Source organism: Mixophyes fleayi, chromosome 12 (assembly GCF_038048845.1).
Source record: "Mixophyes fleayi isolate aMixFle1 chromosome 12, aMixFle1.hap1, whole genome shotgun sequence".
In the NCBI taxonomy this organism is placed as follows: domain Eukaryota; kingdom Metazoa; phylum Chordata; class Amphibia; order Anura; family Limnodynastidae; genus Mixophyes; species Mixophyes fleayi.
In genome coordinates, this window is record NC_134413.1 from 70,066,542 (window position 1) to 70,074,837 (window position 8,296).

Here is an 8,296-nt window from a genome sequence, read left to right on the forward strand (position 1 = left end):
GATAAAGAAATCTAATGATAAATGTAAAAAAAGAAATATATAAAATAAATTATATATAATTTAAATATAATTCAGGGCAAGTCAAGACTGCTGTTACTGTAGAGGTTGCCCCAAACCTCTCAATAATAGTGCTCTAAACCCAATATTAAAAACCAAAAAATAGAACATAGGCTATTAGAACCATAATATAAAAATATTTAACAAATGTATATCTTCTGGTTATAATTGAGCAATATTTTGCAAACGGTATATTCTCTGGCATTTGGGTTTTACTTATTCGTTTTTATTATTGGGCTTAAGGCGCTATTAAAAGGTGTTCTGGCTTGAGAAACGGCTCCTGCCCTCATGCTGGGCCGTTCCCCATGTTCGGTGGCAGCATCTGCACTCGCCAAGGAGGCAGCGAAGATGACCAAAAGAGGAATATATATGGCAACGGGAAAGACCGTTACCCTCACCGGTTCCCCCGGCTGAACTGAGATGATATTCCAGTAGATCTTCTCTACAGTCCACCATGTAATTTCCCACTGTATTCAGCTGTTTATTGATTATGTGGGGAGGTACAGTCATCACCAACTACTACCTACAGGCCACCAATGGAAACAAATGTCTGGTTCCTACGGTTTAGTGCACCTTCATACAATGTTAACACATGTGCCCTAGTGTGTGTGTGTTTGGTTTTTTCTTTATTTTAATATTACTTTCTGTATTTTGCATTAACTTATTTTTAGAACCTGCGGATAATTATCGTCTATATATGTCAACCATATTACACAGTGCCGTACCGAGAATATGTAATCGCTCACATCAGCCCCTGCTCCATTGGAGCTTGCAGTCTAAATTCCCTACAACATACATAGATTAGGGTCAATTTTTTGTCGGAAGCCAATTAACCTATCGGTTTGGGAGGAAACCGGAGCACCTGGTGGAAATCTACGCAAACACAGGGAGATCATACAAATTCCATTTTTAGTTTAAAAACCTACGTTGTGTGATGCTTACACATTACTGTGTGTGTGTGTCACCCGAAATATGACCTTGGAATGGAGTTGTTGAGGATGAAGTTGGATGGTTGTTGGACAATTGTTATTAATTTTTTATTTTTTTTTGTAATGTGGGGGCCGACTTGGTGTAGGAGGGATTTGACCTTAATCTATCCCCGTACCTCATTGATGTTTGATCACCTGGCTACGGAGGATGGATCAAATCCTTTTAGTCCTAATAGTCGTGGTGACGTCATTGCGCTGTTGCTGGGTTTCGGCAGTGCTTCTAATTCGGGGGCAACGGAGCTTGAGAACCGAATCATAATGCTTTCCAGGCACACCGCTGGGACCAGATTGGCGTCTCATATCCCGATGGAGATTCAGCTGCTGGCAATGTGGCCCACTGACGCCGCACCACAAACATTGCCAGCAGAAATTTCTGTCAAATCTCCACCGCGAGGTGTCTTGCAGAAGTTCCGGGGGCACCTAGCGGCTAATTGAATTCCCCCCTCTGTGTACTGTTGCATCTCTGCTAACCAGACCACTAATAACCGTTGCACAGGTTGGAGGCGACTCTTTCTCCAGCCAAATCTCTTCCTGTGTGTGCTTGGAGCCACTCGTCTGGCTTGATTGGCAGGCCGGTTTGTTCATCTAACCAGCTTCAGATCTATCCGGTCAAGCTGATGCCAACAGAGTATTGATCTATCCCAAGTGTGATCTCTCCTACACAGGAAGGGAAAAAGTGTATTGTGTAATATGGAGGAGAGTTTGTCTTCCTGTGGTTTAGCGACGGTACTTTCTTCCAGAAAGTATCACGTTCCACCTCCCCTCTCACAACCCATCAATCCCACATTAGGCAGCTTACTGCTGACACAAAGCAGAGGAAACCTAAACCGCTTTTCCGAAGGCCCCTACATCATGGGCTGTAGCTGTCAAGCCGGACAAACCGTCCCATGTAACAAACGCCACCTTTGCAGCCGACACCGGAGCCGCACTTTAACTGTGTATTTTCCAGGTCTGTCATCGAGCGCGCCCAGGGTGAGCGGAATCTGGTTACAGGATCTGTGTAATGCAGTCACAGCTGTTACTACTTAGTGTTTCCTAATGAATTGATAGAAGAGGTTAAGGCTGATACCAGTGTGTCTGGATGACGGGCATTTCAAGGGAAAATGCTGGCACAACGACCTGTCATAAAATAATATTTCCTTGTGCTTATTATTTTAATATATTTTGTGACTAGTAGCCTGGAGGTCAGGTGTCCTGACCCCGTTGAACCTCACCCACTGGTTTTCTAAATCAAAATTCTGCTCCCTTCGTTTGTCCGCATTGTGTATTTCTATTTCGTAATACGATGGGGCAGAGCAGTCTTAAGACATGGGTACGCTTGGCAGTTGCCCGGGGGCCCCACAAGCATAGGGGCCCCATAGTTGTGCCAACTCATCAATATATTATTCCAGGAGATTTATTCAGAACCTTCAAAACCCTCTTTATTAAAACGTTTAGGTGAACTAATCACCTCCGTGTCCGCTGCGGGATACATATCTTGACCTTGACGATAATATACAGCATGGTGGCTCAGTGGTTAGCCTTCTGCCTCACAGCACTGCGGTCATGAGTCGATTCCCAACCATGGCCTTATCTGTGTGGAGTTTGTATGTTCTCCCCGTGTTTGCGTGGGTTTCCTCCGGGTGCTCCGGTTTCCTCCCACACTCCAAACACATATTGGTAGGTTAATTGGCTGCTATAAAAATTTAGCCTAGTGTGTGTCTCTCTCTCTCTCTCTCTCTCTCTCTCTCTCTCTCTCTCTCTCTCTCCTCTCTCTCTCTCTCTCTCTCTCTCTCTCTCTCTCTCTCTCTCTCTCTCTCTCTCTCTCTCTCTCTCTCTCTCTCTCTCTCTCTCTCTCTCTCTCTCTCTCTCTCTCTCTCTCATACAATTAGTACGTGTACCTTGTTTTCGTCAAATAGAACTTTATTATAGCTTTACTGCGTCAAAAAATGACGTGTGCTGATTTGTGATAGTTATGTACAATTTGCATATAATCACTATCAGCTATTCATATAGTGCTGTACAGAGAACTCACTCACCTAATCAAGACAAAATCAACACACATAATTTTTTGAAGCCATAATGCTATAATAAGATTATTTTAATATTTTTAACAGTCCTTGTCAGTTGCCCCCTGCTACCTACTAAACGTAAATAATGAAAGACATGGAACGGAGTACAATGACATTTGAAGGCTGACAAGACAGTGGCTTTGTTTCAGTTTTCTTTGGGCACCATTTTTATGTTGAATTTCTTGTTTTTCAACGTCAAGGCTGCTATGATATTGTCCAAACGTTTGTGTAGATCAGTGTTGGCTAACCTGTGACACTCCAGGTGTTGTGAAACTACAAGTCCCAGCATGCTTTGCCAATATATAGCGGCTTATTGCTGGGAAGGGTATGCTGGGACTTGTAGTTTCACAACACCTGGAGTGTCACAGGTTAGCCAACACTGGTGTAGATTATTAATCTTTGCTGTACAGTATGTTTTTAATGTTTAAACACTGATTTTGTTGGCTGTACTAATAAATTTAAGCTTAATTTTACCGCTGAATTATCATATTTATCCCTGCGAGTGGTTGTGTAGGTAGGGCCAGTCTGGACGTAGCCTTAATATTGAAGAAAAAAAATATTCCGATATGATTTCCAAAACCAGGATGTTCTGAAATTCTTAATGCAAAACGTGGTGTCCAAGAATAACATGCAAGAATTCTTTCCTCCTTCACGATGGTTTGACCACTAGGTGGCGCTGTTCTTTTGTTTTTCTGCTGTCATTTTATTCCAGTTAGCTACAAACCTAACTTCTCCTTATGTTTAATGGATATTTATGTGAACATAACACGTTTTTAGTTGGAAAGCTGTCAGTTAATTGACCCTCAAGGACAAAAATAGGTCTTTTAAATTTAAGATTTACTGATAGATTTAAGGGGGCACAGGCAGATTATACTAGCGGTACTGGTTGTGGATCTATACTAAATGTATATTTTTGTTTTCGTATTAACCCGTACGATCGTGCCCAGATCCTGCAGGAACACATTTCCTCTCACGACCCCATAAATAGGGATCGTTTTGTGTCCCAGTTTTCTCATAGCATCCTCACACGCTTAAATCTAGTGCAGTGTTGGCTAACCTGTGACACTCCAGATGCTGTAAAACTACAAGTTCCAGCATACCCTTCCAGCAATAAGCTGCTGTATATTGGCAAAGCATGCTGGGACTTGTAGTTTCACAACACCTGGAGTGTCACAGGTTAGCCAACACTGATCTAGTGATTCAAAATAATTATAGAATGGGGATAGATTTCTAGAACTGTTTGTTATCTTTATTTGGAACAAAAAAATGAAGATTTGGGGACGGAGTCATAAAGAAGAGCAATGCATAAAAAAAGGAGTACTTTGCACTTTGGCAAAACCAAGTTGCATTGGAGGGGGAGGTAAATTTATACTGCAGGGACAGTTTATAGTTGGGGTTGGGCATGTCCTAGATCAGCTTTAAATTCTGTGTAAAAATAAAGCTATCAAGTATTTGTGTGTTACATGAAGAAAACAGCCAGTATTTAACTTATATGCAAAATTATAACTAATTTGCACCCTTGCATTGTAACATGGTTTGGTCCAAGATCAAACTCTGCCCATGGAGTTTATTTATGGTCAGAGCCGACGTCTGTTGAGTGTCCCTATTTCTCATTTTAAATGATGGACCCCATACACATAAGTATACTTCCACCTGCACCTTATTCATGTTTGAATTTAATAAACCTGAGTCAAACCACTTTCGTTCTGCATAGACCACAGGTCCTCTTTTAGTCGTCCGTCTTAATGCCTGAAAAAATATTTATCACACCGTACAATCGGTAACCCTTAGATCAGCGATAAGCCTCCTGATACACTAAAAGGGCCACATGGAGCTTACAAAAGTGCCACACCTTAGACCTGTTTAAGCTATGGGCTATATTTACTAAACTGCGGTTTGGAAAAGTGCAGATGTTGCCTATAGCAACCAATCAGATTCTAGCTGTCATTTTGTAGAATGCACTAAATAAATGACAGCTAGAATCTGATTGGTTGCTATAGGCAACATCTCCACTTTTTCAAACCTCAGTTTAGTAAATCTAGCCCTATATCTTTAAAACAATAATCATTCACGTTGAATCTGTTTGGCCAACCAAAGACTACCTCACGGATATATACAGTGGTCTCCGCATCTGGGTGGTCCCTACGGAAAACATATCCTGGGTTTTAGATGGCACAGAGACCGAGCTCGGGTAATATGTCAGGGGGTCACAGGAAGGAATGTACCAGGGGAGATGGCTTTCTCTTCTCCAGAGCCTTTCAATTATTTACATATACCGCAAGCTGTGTGACAGGATTTGCATGAGGAGTAGAAATAGAATATCATTAACCACTGTACGGCCGTGACTGCAAAAAGGTTAATGTGCCACATAGACATGTGAGGAAGCACCTGAGGATTGTGCGCAATATTTTAATGGGCTTATCTAAGATAAGTCAGAGCGTGCATGACATTTTTCTATGCACACCATGTTTCCTGTCTGTAATACCCTGGCCATTTGGAACCTCACATTTCTGATGACTGAGGATGATATTTGCACTATGTTTTCTGTCATAGGGCTAGATTTACTAAGCTGCGGGTTTGAAAAAGTGGGGATGTTGCCTATAGCAACCAATCAGATTCTAGCTTTCATATATTTAGTACCTTCTCTCAAAATGACAGCTAGAATCTGATTGGTTGCTATAGGCAACATCCCCATTTTTTCAAACCCGCAGCTTAGTAAATCTAGTCCGTATGTCTTGTATATAATGGTTTCTGTACATGGGGGTAGTGTCTTGTTTGTGACGGTTCCCTGGGTCTCTTACAAGAAGAGGAGATGTTGCCTATAGCAACCAATCAGATTCTAGCTGTCATTTTGTAGATGTGCTAAATAAATGACAACTAGAATCTGATTGGTTGCTTATAGGCAACATCTCCCACTGTTTCAAACCCGCAGTTTAGTAAATATAACCCTCATTGCAGAGAACACAGAGTGAAGCCGGCTCGTTGTTTATTCATTGCTCATCTTGTGAGCAAATGTCTAGCCTGCTCCTTTACCTCTTGTTGGCTCTGCTTGCAATGCACGAAAGAAACGCTTGACGTGAGGGAGAAGTGCTAGAGGACATTGGGACATTTAGCTATATGGTCTCCTTATCACTATGTTTAAACATAGCGATAGCGCCCCTATAAGTTCGGTCATATTACAGCGAGCCTGGGCAGCCCGCGGCTCTTTATCTGTTGTGGAACAAGCACGTCCTGCCAGGTAGTGGCTTTTAGTACGGTCACATGGTGCTGTGGAACTACAAAATCCAGCTTTCCCACTGGCACGGCACGCTGGGATATGTAGTTCCACCACAGCCGAAAAGCCACAAGTTGTCGATCTCTGTAGTCTAGGAAGTGTTGCATATACTTTTGGAGTGGGTGGTAGTCATCACTGGATGAGAGAACTCCGACAAGAGTTAGATCGACAGGAAAATGCCGATTGCTCTAATCCCGCCAACAGGACAACATAGCGGCACTGAGATTGACGTCGCTTAAAATGGCGACAGTTACATTGCTGGTATTAAGGGGCTCTATAATGTTTTTACAAAGGGTTGGACGTTATAGAGCCGCCGGGTCCTCGCATTGTCCCCGTTAATACCAGCAACTGTCGCCATTTTAAGTGACGTCAATCTCCGTGCGGTATATCTTCTGTCGGCGTTTATAGCAGGAAGTCTGTATTTCCTAACTGTCGGAATTAGAGCAATCGGCATTTAGTGTCGCTCTAACTCTTGTCGGAATTATCGTCAACTCCTAACCAACCCCTTTTAGGGATGTTAAGTTGTCCATACACACAGAGATTTGGGAGGTCATTTGGACGATTGGGACGGGGGCGGAAGATGCGGGTCAGACGATGAGTTCATCTTACAACCACGCTAATGGAGTTCCATCACATCCTGGCATCCAGCCCTAGTGCCAAACATCCGGAGCTTTCAGATTGGCATGGTGGGCAACGGCCAGTGTTGGGGTAAAGTATGTGTCTAGTTTAGTGACATTGGAACGTTTTTCTTAACCCAAGCATGTGTCCGGCTTTCAGTAGTTGTAATACTTCCCCTCCCGTAAATTAATGGTTGCTTTCTGCGCTATTCTGTTGCTCTTTTGATCGTAAATATTGGGCATTATTAGAACTTGGGATATTGGGGTAGAAGACCCATAAAATGCCCTCGTGCTCCTGGGTCATCCTCTAATGCTGTATGTTAGTTACAGCAAGGAACCCACTGCTGTTAACCCCCTCGTCTCTCTGCTGGCTTTGAGATATCATCCATGTAACGGACGCCTCTATCTTTGGGATTAGTGATGAGATCCCATGGAAACAAGGGGATTTCAGCTCTTAATATCCCAAGCTGCTCTAATAAGAAGCATCTAATCCCCCCTGGCCTGATTGTTATTTCCAGCTCGGCTTACACCATCCATCTCTGACCCGACGACCCGATGACGCAGACTACCCCTCCGCGTATCTGCTATCGATCACCAGTGCTGTCGCTGTATAGATCCATAGTGAGCTTGGCACATGTAATGCTTTGTGTGGCAACACGCACAAGGCAACGACCTGTAGGTACAGTTAGATTTCAGCTTGCACATTTGATATTTGGGAAAGCTTAATAACAGTGTCTTAAATCATTCCATAAATAAGAGTACTATGGACTTCTAGCCATATGACCCAATGACAGTGATAGAAACTTTCATATATATCAAGGGTTAAACAAGGTGCAGGAGGGAAACATTCTACAAAGAAGAGAAGTATTAGAACACGAGGACATGTACTGACACTGGGGGGAAGAGAAGTATTAGAACACGAGGACATGCACTGACACTGGGGGGAAGAGAAGTATTAGAACACGAGGACATGTACTGACACTGGGGGGAAGAGAAGTATTAGAACACGAGGACATGTACTGACACTGGGGGGAAGAGAAGTATTAGAACACGAGGACATGTACTGACACTGGGGGGGAAGAGAAGTATTAGAACACGAGGACATGCACTGACACTGGGAGAAGTAGGTTCAGAGGAAATCTGAGGAAAAACTACTTCCCAGAAAGGGTAGTGGGTAAGTGGAATAGCCGCCCATCAGAGGTGGTAGAGGCTAATACAGTAGAGCAATTTAAATATGCTTGGGGTAGACATAAGAATATCCTTACAAAGAACTAAGGATCAAATAGAGTTTGAGGTTACCATAGGTTA